Source organism: Anomaloglossus baeobatrachus, chromosome 12 (genome assembly GCF_048569485.1).
Source record: "Anomaloglossus baeobatrachus isolate aAnoBae1 chromosome 12, aAnoBae1.hap1, whole genome shotgun sequence".
Taxonomy (NCBI): Eukaryota; Metazoa; Chordata; class Amphibia; order Anura; family Aromobatidae; genus Anomaloglossus; species Anomaloglossus baeobatrachus.
The window spans coordinates 90,555,557-90,582,998 of record NC_134364.1 but is presented as its reverse complement, the minus strand read 5'-3'; the positions used below and the strand labels follow the sequence as shown (position 1 = coordinate 90,582,998).

The 27,442-nt window shown below is 45.2% G+C and overlaps 1 protein-coding gene across 4 annotated transcripts in view; it reads right to left on the bottom strand.

The window, feature by feature from the left end:
• Positions 1-27,442, bottom strand: part of TNFAIP8L2 (TNF alpha induced protein 8 like 2) — a 113,316-nt gene that overhangs the window by 28,328 nt on the left and 57,546 nt on the right. Inside the window, exon 1 of one of the 4 annotated variants that reach the window (XM_075329623.1) lies at positions 21,870-22,011. The exons of 1 other annotated variant lie outside the window; for it this stretch is intronic. The gene's annotated coding sequence lies outside the window, so the exon portion shown is untranslated. Of the gene's footprint in view, positions 1-5,097; positions 5,202-14,061; positions 14,151-21,869; positions 22,012-27,442 lie in introns of those variants that run through there. 2 more of the 4 variants (XM_075329624.1, XM_075329622.1) reach the window with 2 other exon arrangements.

The window sequence follows — 27,442 nt, the reverse complement described above, 5'->3', positions numbered from 1 at the left end:
TCAGTGATGTCACTTCTGATCTCTAGTGCTGGATAGGCGGTGTTCTCAGTGATGTCACCGCTGATCTCTAGTGATCGATAGGCGGTGTTCTCAGTGATGTCACCGCTGATCTCTAGTGATGGATAGGCGGTGTTCTCAGTGATGTCACTTCTGATCTCTAGTGATGGATAGGCGGTGTTCTCAGTGATGTCACCGCTGATCTCTAGTGATGGATAGGCGGTGTTCTCAGTGATGTCACTTCTGATCTCTAGTGATGGATAGGCGGCATTCTCAGTGATGTCACCACTGATCTCTAGTGATGGATAGGCGGTGTTCTCAGTGATGTCACTTCTGATCTCTAGTGATGGATAGGCGGTGTTCTCAGTGATGTCACTGTTGATCTCTAGTGATGGATAGGCGGTGTTCTCAGTGATGGATAGGAGGCGATCTCAGTGATGGATAGGCGGTGTTCTCAGTGATGTCACCGCTGATCTCTGGTGATGGATAGGCGGTGTTCTCAGTGATGTCACTGTTGATCTCTAGTGATGGATAGGCGGTGTTCTCAGTGATGGATAGGAGGCGTTCTCAGTGATGGATAGGAGGCGTTCTCAGTGATGGATAGGCGGTGTTCTCAGTGATGTCCCTTCTGATCTCTAGTGATGGATAGGTGGCGTTCTCAGTGATGTCACTGTTGATGTCTACTGAAGCATAGGCAGCATTCTCAGTGATGTCACAGCTGATCTCTAGTGATGGATAGGCGGCGTTCTCAGTGATGTCACAGCTGATCTCTAGTGATGGATAGGCGGTGTTCTCAGTGATGTCACTTCTGATCTCTAGTGATGGATAGGCGGCGTTCTCAGTGATGTCACTGTTGATCTCTACTGAAGCATAGGCGGTGTTCTCAGTGATGTCACCGCCGATCTCTAGTGATGGATAGGTGGCGTTCTCCGTGATGTCACCGCTGATCTCTAGTGATGGATAGGCGGTGTTCTCAGTGATGTCACCGCTGATCTCTAGTGATGGATAGGTGGCGTTCTCAGTGATGTCACCGCCGATCTCTTGTGATGGATAGGCGGTGTTCTCAGTGATGTCACTGTTGATCTCTACTGAAGCATAGGCGGTGTTCTCAGTGATGTCACCGCCGATCTCTAGTGATGGATAGGCGGTGTTCTCAGTGATGTCACTGCTGATCTCTAGTGATGGATAGGCGGTGTTCTCAGTGATGTCACCGCTGATCTCTAGTGATGGAGAGGCGGCATTCTCAGTGATGTCACCGCCGATCTCTAGTGATGGATAGGTGGCGTTCTCAGTGATGTCACTGTTGATGTCTACTGAAGCATAGGCAGCGTTCTCCGTGATGTCACCGCCGATCTCAAGTTACGGATAAGCGGTGCTCTCGGTGATGTCACCGCCGATCTCTAGTTATGGATAAGCGGTGTTCTCGGTGATGTCACCGCCGATCTCAAGTTACGGATAAGCGGTGCTCTCGGTGATATCACCGCCGATCTCTAGTTATGGATAAGCGGTGTTCTCGGTGATGTCATCGCCGATTTCTAGTGATGGATTTGGAGGTTGACACTGAGATCACACCACTTCTGCGTGGTGTTGTTGGACTGGTGTGGACAGTTTCCATTTCCACACATTGCCTATGTAAACATGAGGACTTTGCAGAGCGCTGGAGGGTATCAATCCTGGACTTTCCAGCGGTTGAGATAGTGAGTCTTCAGGTACTGCTATAATTGACCATGACAAGTATCCATATCTGGTGAAGCAAGGTGGTGATTATTATGACAGCACTCAGCTTCCAAGACCCTGAATGGCTGATCTGCCCACTGTAGCCAGGGAAAGGAGGGCGGAGGTGAGGTCAGACCCCAAGCACCACGGAGAAGGCGCCATTTACAGATGACTATGAAAAGCAGCTAAGCCTGTGGTGTAAGAATGACATTGACACCACGTACAGGAACTGGAGGGTTAATGATGGGGTTACGACATGACAGCCGCCTGCTTCCTGTCCATCCCCAACCACAGGATGACTGACAGGTTCCTATGCCCCAAAAACCTGCAGCCGGCACATCCTGTCACACAGCGCTAATGCCCATCTCCACAGCAGTGCCCCCCACCCCATATGTGCAGAAAGGGATGGAGGAGAGAGAAAGAAAGGGAGAAAAAAAGCATGTGAGAAAGAGAGGAAATTGCTGAAAAGTAGTCCAAGAGGAGAAGGAGAAAGATAGAAAGAAAAGAGTCAGAGAAAGAAAGAGAGGAAAATAGTGAAAGGGTGTCCAAGAGGATAGGAAGAAAGGGGGGAAAAAAAGAGTGAAATTAAGAGAGGAAAATACTGAAAGGGAGTCCGAGAGGAGAGGGAGAGAAAAAGAGGAAATTACTGAAAAGCAGTCCAAGCGGAGAGGGAGAAAGGTAGAAAAAAAAGTGCAAGAGAAACGACTAGAGGAAAATACTGAAAGGGAGTCTAAGAGGAGAGGCTGAAAGGGAGAAAAAAGAGTGAGGGAAAGAGAGGAAAATAGTGAAAGGAAATCAGAGATGAAAGGGAGAGAAAAAGGTGAGAGAAAGAGAGGAAATTACTGAAAAGAAGTCTGAGAGGAAGAAAGGGAGGAAAAAAAGTGAGGGAAAGAAAGAGCGGAAAATAGTAAAGGGGGGATCTAAGAGGAGAGGGAGAGAAAGAGAGGAAATTACTGAAAGGCAGTTTCAGAGGAGAGGAAGAAAGGGAGAAAAAAAAAGTGAGGGAAAGAGAGGAAATTACTGAAAAGCAGTTCAAGAGGGAGAAAGGGAAAGAGGGAGGAAAAAAAGAGTGAGCGAGAAAAAGAGTAGAGATTACTGAAAACCAGTCCAAGAGGGAGAAAGGGAGGAAAAAAAGAGTGAGGGAAAGAAAGGAATTTACTGAAAAGCAGTCCAAGAGGGAGAAAGGGAGGAAAAAAGAGTGAGGGAAAGAAAGAGAGGAAAATAGTGAAAGGGAATCTGAGAGGAGAGGGAGGAAAAAAAGTGAGAGAAAGAAAGGAAATTACTGAAAAGCAGTTCAAGAGGGAGAAAGGGAAAGAGGGAGGAAAAAAAGAGTGAGGGAAAGAAAGGAATTTACTGAAAAGCAGTCCAAGAGGGAGAAAGGGAGGAAAAAAAGAGTGAGCGAAAGAGAGGAAATTACTGAAAAGCAGTTCGAGAGGGAGAATAGGGAGGAAAAAAAGAGTGAGAGAAAGAGAGGAAATTACTAAAAAGCAGTCCAAGAGGGAGAAAGGGAGGAAAAAAAGAGTGAGGGAAAGAAAGGAAATTACTGAAAAGCAGTCCAAGAGGGAGAAAGGGAGGAAAAAAAAGAGTGCGAGAAAGAGAGGAAATTACTGAAAAGCAGTCCAAGAGGGAGAAAGGGAGGAAATTACTGAAAAGCAGTCCAAGAGGGAGAAAGGGAGGAAATTACTGAAAAGCAGTTCGAGAGGGAGAACGGGAGGAAAAAAAGAGTGAGAGAAAGAGAGGAAATTACTAAAAAGCAGTTCGAGAGGGAGAACGGGAGGAAAAAAAGAGTGAGAGAAAGAGAGGAGATTACTGAAAGGCAGTCCAAGATGAGAGGGAGATAAAAAAGAGTGAGAGGAAAATACTGAAGGGGAGTCCGAGGGGAGAGAGAGAAAGGGAGAAAAAAAGAGTGAGAAAGTGAGAGAAAAGGAGATAGGAAAATATTGGAAGGGGGTCTGAGAAAAGAGAAAAGGAGAGAAGAGAGAGTAGGAAAAAGAGACTAAAAACAGTGAGGAAGAGAGTGAGGGAAAAGCCAAGGATAGAAAAAAAAAAGAAAGTAAGATACTTTGAGGGAGTCCAATAGAAGAGAGAGAAAGGTTGAGAGAGTAGAGAGAGAAAGAGAGGAGGAAAGCGAGAGAATGAGAATGAAAAAAGGAAAGAAAGGTGTGAGAGAAAAATAAAGAAAACAAAGAATAGAGTGCATGATAGAAAGTGAAAAGAAATGAAAGGAAAGCAAAAACAAAAAGGAAATTAGAAAGATAAAAAATGAATTGAAAGGCAAAATAAAGTCTAAAGAGCAGTGATGAGCGAGCACTGCCATACTCGGGTGTTCGGTACTTGTTAAGAGCAGTTGGACGCACTTTGAGCTCCTAACTATAATGGAAGAGAGTCGGGGACTCGAGTATTTTTCTGGAAGATTTTGTCGAAAAATACTTGTCAATGATGACTTTGTACTCCGGTGTTTGAGTTGCGCCCATCGGAGCTTTATCTGCTTGTTACAAGTACCAAGCACCTGAGCAGTGTAGTTCTCGCTCATCACTAGTAAAGAGAGCTAGAGGACAGACAGGGAAAGGGGTGGAATGAGTGCTAGTAAGAGCCTAGATGGAGACTTCCATAGTGCAGTCACTTACAGGCCAGGGAATATACAATATAGGATCAGCTGGAACCTGTTGGTCAGAATGACTTGAATCAATGAAAAGGCTGTGGTGGCTGTGCACCGAGCTGTGACATCTGGACTATGGGTGACAGAGGTGACAGCGCCTGATACAGCAAAACTGTGACCGTCTGCACTTTACACTTCCACCAGCAACTGATCTTGACCTGCATCTGCTGAGAGAGTGACCTAGTAATAAATAATGTAAACTATCTTCTCCTCTGACTCCAGGGCTTACTGTAGACCCCATGGCGGTCCCCTTCCTAGCGGCGATAGGACACAGCAGCTATGAATGGAGTGAAGGGTCTCTGCTGAGTGCTGACATCTTATCTCGAGTCTTATCCTGTATTATGACACTGACAACCCTACTACTAGAAATACAGTGAATCTTCCTGGAAATTCCCCTCTGTGGGTGACACTTTATGCTGTAAAGCTGCACATTCCTGCCTGCAAGTCCCTACAAGACTGGAAAAAGACAGAATTCATTGTATTCCTCCAGCTCCATCCCTTCTTCAGGATTTAACCTCGTCCTTGCCAGGTAGCTATGCTGCCCGCGGAGTAGTGCGTGTGACAGCCACATATGGTGACCAGTGATAAGGCTGCAGCCTGAGATCGCAGACTATGCTTTGTTGTGCGGTGGCAGCTTCTTACACAGGAGACATAAGCAGTGGTGATTTCGGGGAGCCGGCCCTGTATATGCAGCGGGCTCCCCTGTGCGCCCCCCAGTCACTTACTTGTGCTGTCAGCCCCGCAGCTCGCACTCGCTGTGCACTCTCCCGCCGCTGACAGACGCACAAACGTCTCCGATAACTTCTCGGGCACTTCCTTGAGGAACTTGAGACCCGTCCCGCCCTCAGCCGGGGAGGCAGCCCGCACAGTGATGTCACTGGGTACAACCTGAGGCTTTGTCATGCATGTGCCCCGGTACCTGCGGGCTCTGTGCTGTGCGGGATGCCGGGAGCGTGGGGTATCACGGAGAAAACCTCGTGGAACACTGCGCCGCCACCAACTCACCGAACGTCACCATAACAATCTCCGGGGACCAGTACTGCTGAGCTGTGTATCTAATCTTACCATACCCTCTGCTGAGCTGTGTATCTAATCTTATACCCTCTGCTGAGCTGTGTATCTAATCTTATACCCTCTGCTGAGCTGTGTATCTAATCTTATACCCTCTGCTGAGCTGTGTATCTAATCTTATACCCTCTGCTGAGCTGTGTATCTAATCTTATACCCTCTGCTGAGCTGTGTATCTAATCCTATACCCTCTGCTGAGCCGTGTATCTAATCCTATACCCTCTGCTGAGCTGTGTATCTAATCTTACCATACCCTCTGCTCAGCTGTGTATCTAATCTTACCATACCCTCTGCTGAGCTGTGTATCTAATCTTACCATACCCTCTGCTGAGCTGTGTATCTAATCTTACCATGTGTTATACTGTCTACTGAGCTGTGTATCTAATCTTACCATGTGTGATACCCTCTGCTGAGCTGTGTATCTAATCTTACCATGTGTGATACCCTCTGCTGAGCCGTGTATCTAATCTTACCATACCCTCTGCTGAGCTGTGTATCTAAGCCTATCCTGTGTGATACCCTCTGCTGAGCTGTGTATCCAATCTTACCATACCCTCTGCTGAGCTGTGTATCTAATCTTACCATACCCTCTGCTGAGCTGTGTATCTTACCATACCCTCTGCTGAGCCGTGTATCCAATCTTACCATGTGTGATACGGTCTACTGAGCTGTGTATCTAATCTTACCATGTGTGATACCCTCTGCTGAGCCGTGTATCTAATCTTACCATGTGTGATACCCTCTGCTGAGCTGTGTATCCAATCTTACCATGTGTGATACCCTCTGCGGAGCCATGTATCTAATCTTACCATGTGTGATACTGTCTGCTGAGCTATGTATCTAATCCTATCCTGTGTGATACTGTCTGATAGGATTAGATACACAGCTCAGCAGACAGTATCACACAGAATAGGATAGATTCACAGCTCAGCAGACAGTATCACACAGGATAGGATTAGATACACAGCTCAGCAGACAGTATTACACAGGATAGGATTAGATACATAGCTCAGCAGACAGTATTACACAGGAGAGGATTAGATACACAGCTCAGCAGACAGTATCACACAGGATAGGATTAGATACACAGCTCAGCAGACAGTATTACACAAGAGAGGATTAGATACACAGCTCAGCAGACAGTATTACACAGGTTAGGATTAGATACACAGCTCAGCAGACAGTATTACACAGGATAGGATTAGATACACAGCTCAGCAGACAGTATCACACAGCATAGGATTAGATACACAGCTCAGCAGACAGTATCACACAGGATAGGATTAGATACACAGCTCAGCAGACAGTATTACACAAGAGAGGATTAGATACACAGCTCAGCAGACAGTATTACACAGGATAGGATTAGATACACAGCTCAGCAGACAGTATCACACAGGATAGGATTAGATACACAGCTCAGCAGACAGTATTACACAAGAGAGGATTAGATACACAGCTCAGCAGACAGTATTACACAGGATAGGATTAGATACACAGCTCAGCAGACAGTATTACACAGGATAGGATTAGATACACAGCTCAGCAGACAGTATCACACAGCATAGGATTAGATACACAGCTCAGCAGACAGTATCACACAGGATATGATTAGATACACAGATCAGCAGACAGTATTACACAAGAGAGGATTAGATACACAGCTCAGCAGACAGTATCTTACAGGATATGATTAGATACACAGATCAGCAGACCGTATCACACAGAATAGGATTAGATACACAGCTCAGCAGACAGTATCACACAGGATAGGATTAGATACACAGCTCAGCAGACAGTATCACACAGGATAGGATTAGATACACAGCTCAGCAGAGAGTATCACACAGGATAGGATTCGATACACAGCTTAGTAGACAGTATCACACAGCATAGGATTAGATACACTGCTCAGCAGACAGTATCATACAGGATAGGATTAGATACACAACTCAGCAGACAGTATCACACAGGATAGGATTAGATACACAGCTTAGTAGACAGTATCACACAGCATAGGATTAGATACACAGCTCAGCAGACAGTATCATACAGGATATGATTAGATACACAGATCAGCAAACCGTATCACACAGAATAGGATTAGATACACAGCTCAGCAGACAGTATCACACAGAATAGGATTAGATACACGGCTCAGCAGACTATCACACAGGATATGATTAGATACACAGCTCAGCAGACAGTATCACACAGGAGAGGATTAGATACACAGCTCATCAGACAGTATCACACAGGAGAGGATTAGATACACAGCTCAGCAGACAGTATCACACAGAATAGGATTAGATACACAGCTCAGAAGACAGTATCACACAGAATAGGATTAGATACACAGCTCAGCACACAGTATCACACGGGATAGGATTAGATACACAGCTCAGCAGACAGTATCACATGGGATAGGATTAGATACACAGCTCAGCAGACAGTATCACACAGGATAGGATTAGATACACGGCTCAGCAGACAGTATCACACATAATAGGATTAGATACACGGCTCAGCAGACTATCACACAGGATATGATTAGATACACAGCTCAGCAGACAGTATCACACAGGAGAGGATTAGATACACAGCTGAGCAGACAGTATCACACAGGAGAGGATTAGATACACAGCTCAGCAGACAGTATCACACAGAATAGGATTAGATACACAGCTCAGCAGACAGTATCACACAGAATAGGATAGATACACAACTCAGCAGACAGTATCACACAGGATAGGATTAGATACACAGCTCAGCAGACAGTATCACACAGGATAGGATTAGATACACAGCTCAGCAGACAGTATCACACAGCATAGGATTAGATACACAGCTCAGAAGACAGTATCACACAGGATAGGATTAGATACACAGCTTAGTAGACAGTATCACACAGCATAGGATTAGATACACTGCTCAGCAGACAGTATCATACAGGATATGATTAGATACACAGCTCAGCAGACAGTATCACACAGGATAGGATTAGATACACAGCTTAGTAGACAGTATCACACAGCATAGGATTAGATACACAGCTCAGCAGACAGTATCATACAGGATATGATTAGATACACAGATCAGCAGACCGTATCACACAGAATAGGATTAGATACACAGCTCAGCAGACAGTATCACATAGGATTAGATGCACAGCTCAGCAGACAGTATCACACAGAATAGGATTAGATACACGGCTCAGCAGACTATCACACAGGATATGATTAGATACACAGCTGAGCAGACAGTATCACACAGGAGAGGATTAGATACACAGCTCAGCAGACAGTATCACACAGGAGAGGATTAGATACACAGCTCAGCAGACAGTATCACACGGGATAGGATTAGATACACAGCTCAGCAGACAGTATCACACGGGATAGGATGAGATACACAGCTCAGCAGACAGTATCACACAGAATAGGATAGATACACAGCTCATCAGACAGTATCACACATGATAGTATTAGATACACGGCTCAGCAGACAGTATCACACAGAATAGGATTAGATACACAGCTCAGCAGACAGTATCACACAGAATAGGATTAGATACACAGCTCAGCAGACAGTATTACACAGGATAGGATTAGATACACAGCTCAGCAGACAGTATTACACAGGATAGGATTAGATACACAGCTCAGCAGACAGTATTACACAGGAGAGGATTAGATACACAGCTCAGCAGACAGTATTACACAAGAGAGGATTAGATACACAGCTCAGCAGACAGTATTACACAGGATAGGCTTAGATACACAGCTCAGCAGACAGTATCACACAGGATAGGATTAGATACACAGCTCAGCAGACAGTATTACACAGGATAGGATTAGATACACAGCTCAGCAGACAGTATTACACAGGATAGGATTAGATACACAGCTCAGCAGACAGTATCACACAGGATAGGATTAGATACACAGCTCAGCATACAGTATCACACAAAATGGGATTAGATACACAGCTCAGCAGACATTGCCTGTATAAAACTGCTGTGTAATTTTACCGTGTCTGCATACTTCTGCCTACATAATACTTACACAGGATAGGATTAGATACACAGCTCAGCAGACAGTATTACACAGGAGAGGATTAGATACACAGCTCAGCAGACAGTATTACACAAGAGAGGATTAGATACACAGCTCAGCAGACAGTATCACACAAGAGAGGATTAGATACACAGCTCAGCAGACAGTATTACACAGGATAGGCTTAGATACACAGCTCAGCAGACAGTATCACACAGGATAGGATTAGATACACAGCTCAGCAGACAGTATTACACAAGAGAGGATTAGATACACAGCTCAGCAGACAGTATTACACAGGATAGGATTAGATACACAGCTCAGCAGACAGTATTACACAGGATAGGATTAGATACACAGCTCAGCAGACAGTATTACACAGGATAGGATTAGATACACAGCTCAGCAGACAGTATTACACAGGAGAGGATTAGATACACAGCTCAGCAGACAGTATTACACAAGAGAGGATTAGATACACAGCTCAGCAGACAGTATCACACAGGATAGGATTAGATACACAGCTCAGCAGACAGTATTACACAGGAGAGGATTAGATACACAGCTCAGCAGACAGTATCACACAGGATAGGATTAGATACACAGCTCAGCAGACAGTATCACACAGGATAGGATTAGATACACAGCTCAGCATACAGTATCACACAAAATGGGATTAGATACACAGCTCAGCAGACATTGCCTGTATAAAACTGCTGTGTAATTTTACCGTGTCTGCATACTTCTGCCTACATAATACTTACACAGGATAGGATTAGATACACAGCTCAGCAGACAGTATTACACAGGAGAGGATTAGATACACAGCTCAGCAGACAGTATTACACAAGAGAGGATTAGATACACAGCTCAGCAGACAGTATCACACAAGAGAGGATTAGATACACAGCTCAGCAGACAGTATTACACAGGATAGGCTTAGATACACAGCTCAGCAGACAGTATCACACAGGATAGGATTAGATACACAGCTCAGCAGACAGTATTACACAAGAGAGGATTAGATACACAGCTCAGCAGACAGTATTACACAGGATAGGATTAGATACACAGCTCAGCAGACAGTATTACACAGGATAGGATTAGATACACAGCTCAGCAGACAGTATCACACAGCATAGGATTAGATACACAGCTCAGCAGACAGTATCACACAGGATAGGATTAGATACACAGCTCAGCAGACAGTATTACACAAGAGAGGATTAGATACACAGCTCAGCAGACAGTATTACACAGGATAGGATTAGATACACAGCTCAGCAGACAGTATCACACAGGATAGGATTAGATACACAGCTCAGCAGACAGTATTACACAAGAGAGGATTAGATACACAGCTCAGCAGACAGTATTACACAGGATAGGATTAGATACACAGCTCAGCAGACAGTATTACACAGGATAGGATTAGATACACAGCTCAGCAGACAGTATCACACAGCATAGGATTAGATACACAGCTCAGCAGACAGTATCACACAGGATATGATTAGATACACAGATCAGCAGACAGTATTACACAAGAGAGGATTAGATACACAGCTCAGCAGACAGTATCTTACAGGATATGATTAGATACACAGATCAGCAGACCGTATCACACAGAATAGGATTAGATACACAGCTCAGCAGACAGTATCACACAGGATAGGATTAGATACACAGCTCAGCAGACAGTATCACACAGGATAGGATTAGATACACAGCTCAGCAGAGAGTATCACACAGGATAGGATTCGATACACAGCTTAGTAGACAGTATCACACAGCATAGGATTAGATACACTGCTCAGCAGACAGTATCATACAGGATAGGATTAGATACACAACTCAGCAGACAGTATCACACAGGATAGGATTAGATACACAGCTTAGTAGACAGTATCACACAGCATAGGATTAGATACACAGCTCAGCAGACAGTATCATACAGGATATGATTAGATACACAGATCAGCAAACCGTATCACACAGAATAGGATTAGATACACAGCTCAGCAGACAGTATCACACAGAATAGGATTAGATACACGGCTCAGCAGACTATCACACAGGATATGATTAGATACACAGCTCAGCAGACAGTATCACACAGGAGAGGATTAGATACACAGCTCATCAGACAGTATCACACAGGAGAGGATTAGATACACAGCTCAGCAGACAGTATCACACAGAATAGGATTAGATACACAGCTCAGAAGACAGTATCACACAGAATAGGATTAGATACACAGCTCAGCACACAGTATCACACGGGATAGGATTAGATACACAGCTCAGCAGACAGTATCACATGGGATAGGATTAGATACACAGCTCAGCAGACAGTATCACACAGGATAGGATTAGATACACGGCTCAGCAGACAGTATCACACATAATAGGATTAGATACACGGCTCAGCAGACTATCACACAGGATATGATTAGATACACAGCTCAGCAGACAGTATCACACAGGAGAGGATTAGATACACAGCTGAGCAGACAGTATCACACAGGAGAGGATTAGATACACAGCTCAGCAGACAGTATCACACAGAATAGGATTAGATACACAGCTCAGCAGACAGTATCACACAGGATAGGATTAGATACACAGCTCAGCAGACAGTATCACACAGCATAGGATTAGATACACAGCTCAGAAGACAGTATCACACAGGATAGGATTAGATACACAGCTTAGTAGACAGTATCACACAGCATAGGATTAGATACACTGCTCAGCAGACAGTATCATACAGGATATGATTAGATACACAGCTCAGCAGACAGTATCACACAGGATAGGATTAGATACACAGCTTAGTAGACAGTATCACACAGCATAGGATTAGATACACAGCTCAGCAGACAGTATCATACAGGATATGATTAGATACACAGATCAGCAGACCGTATCACACAGAATAGGATTAGATACACAGCTCAGCAGACAGTATCACATAGGATTAGATGCACAGCTCAGCAGACAGTATCACACAGAATAGGATTAGATACACGGCTCAGCAGACTATCACACAGGATATGATTAGATACACAGCTGAGCAGACAGTATCACACAGGAGAGGATTAGATACACAGCTCAGCAGACAGTATCACACAGGAGAGGATTAGATACACAGCTCAGCAGACAGTATCACACGGGATAGGATTAGATACACAGCTCAGCAGACAGTATCACACGGGATAGGATGAGATACACAGCTCAGCAGACAGTATCACACAGAATAGGATAGATACACAGCTCATCAGACAGTATCACACATGATAGGATTAGATACATGGCTCAGCAGACAGTATCACACAGAATAGGATTAGATACACAGCTCAGCAGACAGTATCACACAGAATAGGATTAGATACACAGCTCAGCAGACAGTATTACACAGGATAGGATTAGATACACAGCTCAGCAGACAGTATTACACAGGATAGGATTAGATACACAGCTCAGCAGACAGTATTACACAGGAGAGGATTAGATACACAGCTCAGCAGACAGTATTACACAAGAGAGGATTAGATACACAGCTCAGCAGACAGTATTACACAGGATAGGCTTAGATACACAGCTCAGCAGACAGTATCACACAGGATAGGATTAGATACACAGCTCAGCAGACAGTATTACACAAGAGAGGATTAGATACACAGCTCAGCAGACAGTATTACACAGGATAGGATTAGATACACAGCTCAGCAGACAGTATTACACAGGATAGGATTAGATACACAGCTCAGCAGACAGTATTACACAGGATAGGATTAGATACACAGCTCAGCAGACAGTATTACACAGGAGAGGATTAGATACACAGCTCAGCAGACAGTATTACACAAGAGAGGATTAGATACACAGCTCAGCAGACAGTATCACACAGGATAGGATTAGATACACAGCTCAGCAGACAGTATTACACAGGAGAGGATTAGATACACAGCTCAGCAGACAGTATCACACAGGATAGGATTAGATACACAGCTCAGCAGACAGTATCACACAGGATAGGATTAGATACACAGCTCAGCATACAGTATCACACAAAATGGGATTAGATACACAGCTCAGCAGACATTGCCTGTATAAAACTGCTGTGTAATTTTACCGTGTCTGCATACTTCTGCCTACATAATACTGCTGCCATATAGTGCCTGCATAATACCGCTGTCCTGCAGTGTATCTTCTCATTGTTGTTATCCTGGGTCTTGTGGCCTCAGTGTGAATACACATCTGCACATTTTATTAATACCTACAGTTGTGCTGCCTCATTTTTTTCAGTTTAGCTATAATACCGCTATACTGTCTGTATAAACCCCACAGCACCGCACACAGTGATTCCATGTAGCACCAGAATATACGTGGTATATAGAGCTGACATACCGCAGTATGGTGCGCGGTGGCTCCACGGGCCGGGGCCCCTAGTGGAGAGGACCCCGGGTATAATAATGGGGTATTCTGTGCTCCGCGCCCTCCTCGCTGCCGCAGTCTCTTCCCTTCTACTCGCACTAAATAAATGATGAGGAGTCGCCTTACCTGACATTAATACGTCTCGCTGAGCCGCCTGTGATCACACCTGTCCGGATCTACAGCGAGACGGGGACACAAGCTGCACAGATTATTACACCGCACTGTGGAAACACCGAGCCTCCGCTGGGACAGCCGCCTCCAACCTCTGACTCCGGCCGATGGCAGACTACAACTCCCAGCATTTCCTCAGACGAAAAGTCACAGGTTGCAGGATACCCCATCCCAAAACAGTGATAACCATAACAACATCAATATCCACAGTGCCCCCATAATAACATCGATATCCACAGTGCCCCCATAATAACAGCTATATCCACAGTGCCCCCATAACAACATCGATATCCACAGTGCCCCCATAATAACAGAGATATCCACAGTGCCCCCATAATAACAGCGATATCCACAGTAACCCCATAATAACAGAGATATCCACAGTGCCCCATAATAACAGTGATATCCACAGTGCCCCATAATAACAGTGATATCCACAGTGCCCCCATAATAACAGCTATATCCACAGTGCCCCATAATAACAGTGATATCCACAGTGCCCCATAATAACATCGATATCCACAGTGCCCATAATAACAGCGATATCCACAGTGCCCCCATAATAACAGCGATATCCACAGTGCCCCATAATAATAGCGATATCCACAGTGCCCCCATAATAACAGCGATATCCACAGTGCCCCCATAATAACAGCGATATCCACAGTGCCCCCATAATAACAGCGATATCCACAGTGCCCATAATAACAGCGATATCCACAGTGCCCCCATAATAACAGCGATATCCACAGTGCCCCATAATAATAGCGATATCCACAGTGCCCCATAATAACAGCGATATCCACAGTGCCCCCATAATAACAGCGATATCCAGAATGCCCCATAATAAAAGTGATATCCACAGTGCCCCCATAATAACAGTGATATCCACAGTGCCCCCATAATAATAGCGATATCCACAGTGCCCCATAATAAGTGATATCCACAGTGCCCCCATAATAACAGCGATATCCACAGTGCCCCATAATAACAGTGATATCCACAGTGCCCCCATAATAACAGCTATATCCACAGTGCCCCCATAATAACAGCTATATCCATAGAGCCCCCATAACAACATCGATATCCACAGTGCCCCATAATAACAGCGATATCCACAGTGCCCCCATAATAACAGTGATGTCCACAGTGCCCCATAATAACAGCTAAATCCACAGTGCCCCCATAATAACAGCGATATCCACAGTGCCCTCATAAAAACAGTGATATCCACAGTGCCCCATAATAACAGCGACATCCACAGTGCCCCCATAATAACAGCGATATCCAAATTGCCCCCATAATAACAGCGATATCCACAGTGCCCCATAATAACAGCGATATCTACAATTTCCCCATAATAGTGACAGGTCAGGGACAGCAGGCTCTGTGTCTGCAGCCGCGATGTCAGAGGTGTCCTATACAGAACAGCTGGGGGGATTCTCCCACTGGGGAATACTACAGTCCTCCCTGAAATGGCTGATAACAGAAAGGAGTAGATTGTCTTACACTCTGCAGCTCCAACATCTGTTTCCTTCCTGGCTCCAATCTCATTCCCTTTCCGAGCTGTTTACACTTTGTGATATTATTAGATCCGTAAATAGCACTGAAATCTACTACAGAAGTGCCAACATCACAGTGCCCTCACCTGTGGATATCGCTGTTATTATGGGGGCAAGGTGGATATCACTGTTATTAGGGAGGCACTGTGCATGTTACTGTTATTATGGGGGCACTGTGGATAGCTCTGTTATTAAGGAGGCACTGTGGAAATAGCTGGTATGGGGCATTGTGTATATCACTCTTATTATGGGGGCACTGTGTATATCACTCTTATTATGGGGCACTGTGGACAGGGCCGGCTCCAGGTTTTTGTGGGCCCCGGCCGAAAGAGTCTCAGTCCACACACAGACACGCACATACAGATACATACACATACAGGCATATGTACACATATATATTCAAAGAGAAATTCAGAAAAACACATATAAACAGACAAATCCATACACAGTCACACATCATACACCAGACACATGAGATATTATTATTATGGGGAAGTCAGCAGCAGCCTCCTCACCTCCCCGCTTGTCTCCTGTCCAGCTCCTCCAGGGCATGTGGCTGTGCTGCACCGATTGGTGGCCGTCACTAACAGACATGACCGCGCACAGACATGACACTGCTGTATATACATATACATACACATACATTACTGGGGGCATTCACATTACTGAGGAGGGGGGCATACCGTAATGGGGGGCATGCAGCTCCAGAGGGGTGGGGATACCGCTCTGATGGGTATACAGCACTGGGGTGGAGGGGGACATACAGCTCTGGGGGGGGGTATACAGCACTGGGGTGGAAGGGACATAGACCTCTAGGGGGTATACAGCACTGGGGTGGAGGGGACATACAGCTCTAGCGGGTATAGAAGCATGCAGCCCCCACATTCCTCCATATAATATATTGCATCGATATAGCTCCTCATAATTGAATTAAGCCTCATATTAATCCATATAATGCACCTGCAAATTCCTTCATAGTGTTATGCAGCCCCCATAGTCCTCCAAATAGAATAATGCACCAAATATTCATCCATATAATATAATGCACCAAATATTCATCCATATAATATAATGCACCAAATATTCATCCATATAATATAATGCACCCCAGAATGCTCCACATAATATAATAAAGCCACCATGTAGCAGCACAATGCAGCAGCCCCCATGCAGCAGCCCCCATGCAGCAGCCCCCATGCAGCAGCCCCCATGCAGCAGCCCCCATGAAGCAGCCCCCATGTAGCAGCACTATGCAGCCCCCATGTAGCAGCACTATGCAGCCTCCATGTAGCAGCACTATGCAGCCCCCATGTAGCAGCACTATGCAGCCCCCATGTAGCAGCACTATGCAGCCCCATGTAGTAGCATTATGCAGCCCCATGTAGCAGCACTATGCAGCCCCCATGTAGCAGCACTATGCAGCCCCCATGTAGCAGCACTATGCAGCCCCCATGTAGCAGCACTATGCAGCCCCATGTAGCAGCACTATGCAGCCCCATGTAGCAGCACTATGCAGCCACATGTAGCAGCACTATGCAGCCCAATGTAGCAGCACTATGCAGCCCCATGTAGCAGCATTATGCAGCCCAATGTAGCAGCTCTATGCAGCCCCATAGTCGTCTGGACACCGTGATTAATAGATACTCACTTCCTCCTCGTTCCCCCGCTGCTCCGGTCTCCTCAGCGTGTCCACTGTTCTGCCGCTCTGACAGCTTAAGACACAGACGAGCACAGTAATGACGTCATCGCGCTCCTCTGTACTGAGCTGCCAGAGGCAGAGCGCAGTCAGGCGCTGCAGGAGAATGATGAGAGAGAATGCGCCGCTCACTCTATCATCATTGCTTTCAATTGTATCGGCATCTGTGATGCCGATACAATTGAAAGTGTGATCCTCAGCGGGGGGAGGGGGACCCACGGGAGGTGAGGGAGGTCGGTGCAGCGCTGGCATTGGGCCTCTCCTCTCTGACTCGCGGGTTCCAAAGCGGTTGTGTGTCCTGCTGCCATTGGCAGTACGCCACCCTGCTGTCTGCGAGTGGGCCCCCTTTGCGGTCCAAGGCCCTGGCACTTGCCCAGGTGTGCCGGGTGCTGACACCGGCCCTGACTGTGGATATCTCTGTTATTATGGGTGCACTGTGTATATCTCTGTTACTATGGGAGCACTGTGGATATCGCTGTTATTAGGGAGGCACTGTGAGCACAGTTCTTAGATATTACCTCCACACCATATACACCTACTGTATCATTGTGTCTACGTTGTGCCTGTGGTGTCAGTGGAGCTTCAGTCATTAGAAATGGTGCCCCCCACCCCTCCTCTTTCGCTCTCCTCCTCCCCCATCCCTCCTCCGCTGTTCCTTCTCCACCATTCCGCCATTTCTCCACTCTTTTTCCGGCACTCCTCCTCTGTTTTCCCTCTGCCGTTCCTCCTCCGCCCTTGCGCCACCTCCTGTCATCCCTCCGCTGCTCCTCCTCTGCCAACCCTCTTCCGCTCCTCCATTGCCCCTCCTCCATCCTTCCTCCGCCGCCCCTCATCAGTCCCTCCTCCGTTCCTCTTCAACCGCCCCTCCTGCGCTCCTCTTCCTCTACTCTTCAGACACTCCTCCACAACCTTTCCTCTGACCCTGACACTTCATGCTAGACATTCCTCCTCCGCCGTCACTCCGACGCTTCTCTGCCACCCCTCCACCCCTTTTCTGCTCCTCCGCTACCCCTCCTCTGCCACGCTCCTGCGCTGGCTCTCCTCAACGCTGCCCCTGCTCTGTTCCTCCTCTGCTGCCCCCCTCTGACACTCTTCTGGCACCCCTCCAACTTTCCTCCTTCGCCACCCCTCCGACACTCCTCTACCACCCCTCCCCCGCCCCTTCTCCACACCTCCGCTGCTCCTCCTCTGCCACCACTCTGATGCTCCACCTCCATTCCTCCTCCGCCACCACTCCTCCATCACTTCTCCTCCCCCTGACACTTTTCTGCCACTCCTCCGACTTTCCTCCTCTGCTGCCCCTCCTCTGCCATCCCTCCTCCGTTCCTCCTCTGCCCCTCTGATACTTTTCCGCCACCCCTCCTCTGTCGCCCCTCCTCTGTTCCTCCTCTGTCGCCCCTCCTCTGTTCCTCCTCTGCCACCCCTCCTCTATTCCTCCTCTGTTACTTTTCCGCCATCCCTCCTCTGTTCCTCCTCTGCCGCCCCTCCTCTGTTCCTCCTCTGCCACCCCTCCTCCGTTCCTCCTCTGACACTTTTCCGCCATCCCTCCTCTGTTCTTCCTCTGCCGCCCCTCCTCCGTTCCTCCTCTGACACTTTTCCGCCATCCCTCCTCTGTTCCTCCTCTGCCGCCCCTCCTCTGTTCCTCCTCTGCCACCCCTCCTCCGTTCCTCCTCTGACACTTTTCCGCCATCCCTCCTCTGTTCCTCCTCTGCCGCCTTTCCTCCATTCCTCCTCTGCCCCTCTGACACTTTTCCGCCATCCCTCCTCTGTTCCTCCTCTGCCGCCCCACCTCCGTTCCTCCTCTGCCCCTCTGACACTTTTCCGCCACCCCTCCGACTTTACTCCTCTGCTGCCCTCCTGTGCCCGTCCTCTAATTTTATACTCTGGGTCTTTTTTTCTCACTATTAGTTCTTCCCTATTGTTTATTACTGTCCCTGTTTGTGACTGCAGGATGCACAGGACTTAGCCGTGATATTAAAGGATCCCAATTGTTGTCCCCACCTGGGATATTGTCTTCTCTGTGGGGAGACACGCAGAGCCCCTGCGCTCTGCCACCTCCGGCGCAGCGCTGTGAATAGCGCACTGTAAAGTATCACATCCTCCCCGCAGTGGGCTAAAGACAGGAAGAGGGCAGGAAACCATAGCGCACAGCTCTGCTTCCTCCCTGACAAATCTCCTCTGCTGCTCGCCTGATTGTACGGTGGTTGCAGAGGGCGGAGGGGCGCCACACGTGCTATTGTTATGGGGGCACAACAAAACCGCTGTTGCGTTATGGACATCTGGGGGATGTTATTATTACCATAATTAATGCTCTACAATGAATGGAAACCCTTTCCGTTAGCGCTGATATATTTAGACCATGGCCCGAGGATCTGGGAGCAACTGAACCTAAAAATAAACCGGTTAGACCCTCAATCACATAGTTTGACACCTCCCAACATCCTGTGGTAGATTAGTGTTCCAATACAGTACTGAGCCACTTCAGTGCCCCCCATACAGTGTCCCACTTGTTTGTGTGTCCTGTCACATTTTCTGCTGCCCAGTCCTGAGATTGTCACATGGCCAGAAGGTCCCTGCAAGTCCTTCATTAGACTCTCAACTGACAAAATGATGGATCATGGATCCGTTGGCTCTCTGCTCCACCATTGGATTCATCTGTATCTATATCCTGAGGACATTCCACTCCACCTAAGGATTCAAAACTGTCCCACTGGATCTACTTGTCTGTATGTCCTGTCACTTTCCTGCTTCTCTGCAGCCCAGTCCTGAGATTGCCGCATGGCCTGAAGGTCCCTGCAGATCATTCATTATTCACTACACCTATGGAATGATGGGAGTGGTCAGCTTCCTGCTCTACCATTGTGTTCAACTGTATCTGTGTCCTGAAGACCTACCGGTGACCTCCCGGGACAGAAGGACAGTTCTCCAAATTCGGGACTGTCCTGCTGGATCTGGGTCCTTCATTAGTCTCTAGACCTATGGAATGATGGAAAAAGGAGTTATTGGCTCCCTCCTCCACCACTGTGTTCAACTGTATCTGTAGCCTGAAGACATACCAGTGACCTCCCAAGACAGAGGGACAGTTCTCCAAATTCAGGATGGTCCTGCTGCATCTGGGTCCTTCATTAGTCTCTACACTTATGGAATGGTGGAACAGGGAGTCGTCGGCTTCCTGCTTCATCATTGTGTTTAACAGTTAATGTATCTTGAAGACATACCAGTGACCTCCCAGTACAAAGGGACAGTTCTCCAAATTCAGGACTGTCCTGCTGGACCTGGGTCCTTCATTAGTCTCTAGATCTATGGAATGATGGAAAAGGGAGTTGCTGGCTCTCTGCTCCACCACTGTGTTAACCTGTATCTGTGTCCTGAAGACATACCAGTGACCTGATGGGACAGAGGGATAGTACTCTAAATTCGGGACTGTCCTGCTGGACCTGGGTCCTTCGTTAGTCTCTAGACCTATGGAATGATGGAAAAGGGAGTTGCTGGCTCCCTGCTCCATCATTGTGTTAACCTGTTTCTGTGTTCCAAAGACATACCTGTGACCTCCCGATACAGAGGGACAGTCCTCCAAATTTGGGACTGTCCTGCTGGATCTCGGTACTTTATTATTAGTCTCTACACCTATGAAATGATGGAACAGGGAGTCATCTGCTCCTTGATCCACCATTGTGTTCAACTGTATCTATGCCCTGAAGATATACCAGTGACCTCCCGGGACAGATGGACAGTTCTCTAAATTCTGGACTGTCCTCCTGGATCTGGGTCGTTCATTAGTCTCTAGACCTAAGGAATGATAAAAAAGGGAGTCACTGGCTCCCTGCCCCACCATTGAGTTAACCTGTATCTGTGTCCTGAAGACATACCAGTGACCTTTCGGGACAGAGGGACAGTTCTCCAAATTCGGGACTGTCCTGCTGGATTTGGAATGTTTGGTCAGTATATACTTTGTATTTCAATTCTTCACCAATATTCCTGTATGTTGCAGTCTGACACTGCTGAGGTGGAGCAAATAGAGGGAGGTTATGATTGGGCACTCAAGAAGGTTCTCTCCTGCTGTTTCATTACCACTACTAATTTTTACATACAGCACCCCTGGAGGAAAAACATTGCATTACAAGTCATCAACTGAAATCAGTCCTCCAGAGCTGTAATCTCAGATGTAGCCAATAGAGGGGGCTATGGTGGGGCAAAATATCACTCCTTCAAGGCTTTATGATCTGGGGGGTGTAAAGCATCAACCTGGATCCTTATTGGCTTTGAGGATCATGGGTAATGGTCCAGAGAGGCCATGATGATGGCATTCATGTATCAGAGTCCTTTTGCCCCTGGTCTGGAGGACTGATTTCAGTAGATGACTTGAAATGCAGTGTTATTCCTCCGGAGGTGCTGCAGATAAAATTAGTAGTGCTGATAAAGCAGCAGTAGAGAGCCTTCTTGATTGTCCCCAATCCCATCCCCACTATTTAGATCCACAGGTCTAGGAATATAAGGTTTGTTACCTTTATCGGGGGCTTGTCCAGTAGCTCCCTCCGGGGGTCTTGGCTCAGGAGTGAAGGCAGTCATCAGACTGCTACAGTCTTTCCTCTAGCCATAGTTCTGCATCACACCCCATAGTTGTGCGTTCAGGGCTGCAGCTTGTATTCTGGATCGTCCGGCAGAGAAGAGGCTTGGAACACCCCACCCAGTTTACAGGAAGCGTCAGCGCTGACCCCGGGGTCTCGGGCCTACATCACAGTCCGGCCAACTCTCTAATCTACGGCGAAACAAACATTCAGTCTATCAGCAGATTCCTTGGAACGAGTATTTCCCAACCCTTGTACACGCACTGTAGCTTTTTTTTTGATAAATTCTTTTAGGTGCTGCCAAAAAAAAAAACAAAAAACCCCTCCAGTGAAATGCAGAACATGTGAGGGGCTACGACCCGCGTCCTCCACCATTTGTGGGTCTCTGCTATTCTTTCCTGACCAGGTCACTGTAAACCTTCTGCTTAATGTTTTGTTATAAGCTTATCTTATGGTGTCAGTTAGTATTTGAGAACTGTATGGCGGTATTATTTATAGAGACTAGGTTAGCAGGCTATATGTTGTGTGTTTACTATATGTATGAGTTTTTGGGAGCCCACATAATTACATAATGCCAATACGAAATTATTTGTCATTGTATGGCGGTGGTATATGTCCACTATATCTGTTCACTAAGCGGTAACATTACCCAAAGAATGCCCGACACTCTTTTAGGGTAATAAATAATAGAATTATAAATACTCTGTATGGAATTATTATTTGGCACACTATGGCGGTATTATTTATTGACTAGTAGCATTAGTAGGCTATATTTTATGTTTTCACTGTACTGTAGCATAACCTAGGCAATGTAAATATAGAAAAATGATTTCATACATGTGTCACGATGAATATGGGATAATGGGGAACCCGAGCTCCTAAGCTGTTCCTCAAGCCAGGGGGCCCTGTGCCTTCCCTAACCTCAAGGATACTCCTGATGGTGGAGAGGCCTTAGTCTTCTTTATGGTCCTGCTTCTGACCAGTCTAGATCTGATTCCCCCTCCCCCCAGGGAGGAACAGAACAGGAGTGTTTTGAAACCCACAGATAAAGAGGGACAAGGTAAAATCAAAACTCTATCACACAGCATGCATACACAAAGGTAAAGACAATAAGAGATTCAGGAGGCAAAACAAGAGCAGGAAAAAAAGCTACAAAACAACAGGGGTAAAATCCACAACTGCTCCAAGCAATAAACAACTTTCACCAGAGAGTCTGGGGCACCACACCTCACAGAACAACATAGGACAAGCTATAGCTGGCATGGGTAGAAGGTTTCAGCCTGCATAAATAGGAGGTGAGCAAATGTGATAGGCCTCCCCACAACATGTGACCAAAGGAGCAAGCAGATCAGCAAAGATTAACTCTTGCTAGCCTGCCTATGAATCAGCACACAGCAGGTCCATGCCAGTGTCTGCATGTGTAGATCCCAGGCACCAGAGAAACCATCGGGCGGAGTGTCATAATCTGCAATCTGAACAGAGTGCAATGCCACCATGACAGAGTTTGTGTATGGTAGTATTATTCCTGGGATATGTTTGAAGGCTATGTGAGCAGTATGTAACACTTCTACATGTTCACTATATGAAACGTATACAATAGTTATTTGGCACAATATGAGGGTATTATTTAGGGATTAGGTTATGAAGCTGTGTGGCTAGCGTATAGCAGAATTACCCAGAAGATATGACACTATTTTAGAGTTCAGTATGGAAATATTTGGGACTATATGGTAGCATTATTTAAGTTATTATCTAAATTAGATGACTATGTGGGCAGAATACAGGGTGGCCATTTATATGGATACACCTAAATAACATGGGAATGGTTGGTGATATCAACTTCCTGTTTGTGGCTCATTAGTATACAGGAGGGGGAAACTTTTCAAGATGGGTGGTGACCATGGCGGCCATTTTGAAGTCGGCCATTTTGGATCCAACTTTATTTCTTCCAATGGGAAGAGGGTCATGTAACACATCAAACGTATTGAGAATTTCACAAGAAAAACAATGGTGTGCTTGGTTTTAACATAACATAACTACATGAACAGTGTCCTGGAAAGTGGATTGGTCATCGTGGGCCAGGTGAATGGCCACCAAGGTCTCCCGATCTGACCCCCTTAGACTTTTATCTTTGGGGTCATCCGAAGGCAATTGTCTATGCCGTGGAGATACAAGATGTGCAGCATGTGCAACAACGGATACTGGAGGCCTGTACTGGCATTTCTTCTGCGGTGTTGCTATCAGTGTGCCAAGAGTGGGAGAAGAGGGTTGCATTGACAATCCAATACAATGGGCAGCACTATGAACACATTGTATAAGTGGCCATAAAATTGTAAATCACTAATGAACAAATAAAGTTATGTTAAAACCAAGCACACCATTGTTTGTCTTGTGAAATTCTCAATACGTTTGATGTGTTACATGACCCTCTTCCCACTGGAAAAAATAAAGTTGGATCCAAAATGGCCGACTTCAAAATGGCCGCCATGGTCACCACCCGTCTTGGAAAGTTTCCCCCCTCCCATATACTAATGAGCCACAAACAGGAAGTTGATATCACCACCCATTCCCATTTTATTTAGGGGTATCCATATAAATGGCCCACCCTGTATAACACTTCTATGTGTTCTCGATTTGGTAGTATTACTCAAGCAATGTAAGATACCATTTTATGAAAACCATATCATATAGACACTGTATGGAATAGCTATTTGGCACAATATGGCGGTATTATTTAGGGATTAGATTTCAGTTATGTGACCAACGTATGGCACTTTAATATGTTCACTATATGGCAGCATTTATCAGGATAATAAATGACACTAGGGTTTTTCACAGTGTTTCAAAACCACTGTAATTATTTGCACTATTTGGCGGTGTTATCTATTAACTGAATTACAAGGTTATGTGGCCAAAATATGGCATTTTCATGTGTTCAATATGTGGTACATTACCTAGAAAATGAATGATACTTTTTCAGTGTTCCCTCAGAATTACATGGACACTGTATGGAGTTATTTGGTACTATATGGCAGTATTCTAGATAAATTACAAAGTAATATTGACAGTATATGGGACTATATGGGAATATTACCCTTGAAATGTGTGACACCATTTTGGGGAATTCATATTACAAAGACACTGTAAGGTATTGTTATTTTGCGCAGTATGGCGGTATTATTGTGAAAGTATCGCATGTATTACTCATACTATTTCCGTCTGAGAAAGGAGAACTACAACCAGCAGTCTCCTAAATGTGATGGTAGGCGTCCATCTCAGCCTCCAGGTCTCATGGCATATACCATAAATGTGAACAAAAAACAAGGTGTGAACACAACCTTACCGGTTACTCTGTGCTCATTATATATTATGGTTTATAGTTCAGTAAATATCCCATAACCAGCTCCAGATATTAATCTCCATCCGACTGACAGCTAAAATAAAACAATCCAATGAGCGCAGCTCTGGAGGTCAAAGACCCTCTTATCCCGAGGCACATAGTAAATAATTTATTTTGGTTACAGTTTGTGCTAACAGGAAGAAAGTCGTAGATTATTGCCAGCGACAGTTATCTGACTATGTACTGAATCTACAACATCAGCAGAAAGGGTGTAAAACTACACAAGGGTCAGAGGATGGAAAGAGTGACAGGTCCATATGCACAGCCACGCGGGCCAGGCATGTAGTAGTTATTCTTCTACCTAGGTGGCAGTATTATAGTAGTTATATTTTTGTACATAGGGGGCAGTATTATAGTAGTTATATTCTTGTACATATGGGCAGTATTATAGTAGTTATATTCTTGTACATAGGGGCAGTATTATAGTAGTTATATTCTTGTACATATGGGCAGTATTATAGTAGTTATATTCTTGTACATATGGGCAGTATTATAGTAGCTCTATTCTTGTACATAGGGGCAGTATTATAGTAGTTATATTCTTGTACATAGGAGCAGTATTATAGTAGTTATATTCTTGTACATAGGGGCAGTATTATAGTAGTTATATTCTTGTACATAGGGGGCAGTATTATAGTAGTTATATTCTTGTACATAGGAGCAGTATTATAGTAGTTATATTCTTGTACATAGGGGCAGTATTATAGTAGTTATATTCTTGTACATAGGGGGCAGTATTATAGTAGTTATATTCTTGTACATAGGAGCAGTATTATAGTAGTTATATTCTTGTACATAGGGGCAGTATTATAGTAGTTATATTCTTGTACATAGGGGGCAGTATTATAGTAGTTATATTCTTGTACATAGGAGCAGTATTATAGTAGTTATATTCTTGTACATAGGGGCAGTATTATAGTAGTTATATTCTTGTACATAGGGGCAGTATTATAGTAGTTATATTCTTGTATATAGGGACAGTATTATAGTAGTTATATTCTTGTACATAGGTGGCAGTATTATAGTAGTTATATTCTTGTACATAGGGGGCAGTATTATAGTAGTTATATTCTTGTACATAGGGGGCAGTATTATAGTAGTTATATTCTTGTACATAGGGGCAGTATTATAGTAGTTATATTCTTGTATGTGGGCACTGTTATATAGTAGTTATAGGCTGTACATTTACAAGCTTTATATAATACACCAGATGTGACATTTCCTGTTTGTTTATTGATTTGTGTATGTGTTTGTGGCTTGTCAGATGTTTCTCTTTCTGTTTGTATATAAATGTAATTTACAGATTCAGTCTCTTTACTTACACCCGACTCCATTGTTTCCTAATGCCAGATGTTATTTCTACTGTAATGGGGAACTAAGTAAAAGATTGGCACACTCATAAATGTTTGATACGTAAACAGAATCAGTCACCGGGTCAAACATGTCACGTTTTTGCTCTTATGTTATTCCAGTTGCCCCTTGGAGTATTCTGTTTGTTTTTTTTTATTTATTTAATTATGGTTCTAGTAATATGGGATATTTTTATTTTCTATGGGCTTTTAGGGCAGCCGTGGATAACAAGATAATGCCAAATGGCTTAGCCACACCCCTGAGGATATTGTGAGACACGCCCCCTCAGAACCATATAAATTGTCACTAAATAAAAAGGCCCAGATATTTGGAATTATAAGGTGGATTTTAATAAAATAATGAACTGAAATCAGGGAAGCAGCAGTACTAAAATAAAAATTGTTGTCCCATGATTAGCGTCTCAGTCGCTGGTGTCCCATGATTTGGTGTCACAGAGTCTGGTGTCCATGCTTTAGTGCCGCAGTCTCTGCTTGTTTAGTGTAATAGTCCTGGGGGTCTTGTAGTTTAGCAGCCCAGTTCATACTGGCCACAATGTCCCGTGAAGGTTGCCTCCTGTATGAAACATCATTCCGAACCGGTCCAGGAATATATCCAAACTCAAACTATCTGTGAATGTGGTTAAAAATCCAAATTGTAACATCAAAGACAGGAATGTGAAGCAAAAAATGAACTTCACAGTCACATCAATGTTAAAGACAAAACTTGGGCTCCAAAGATAAGTAGCCTGAAATGAGTCTAT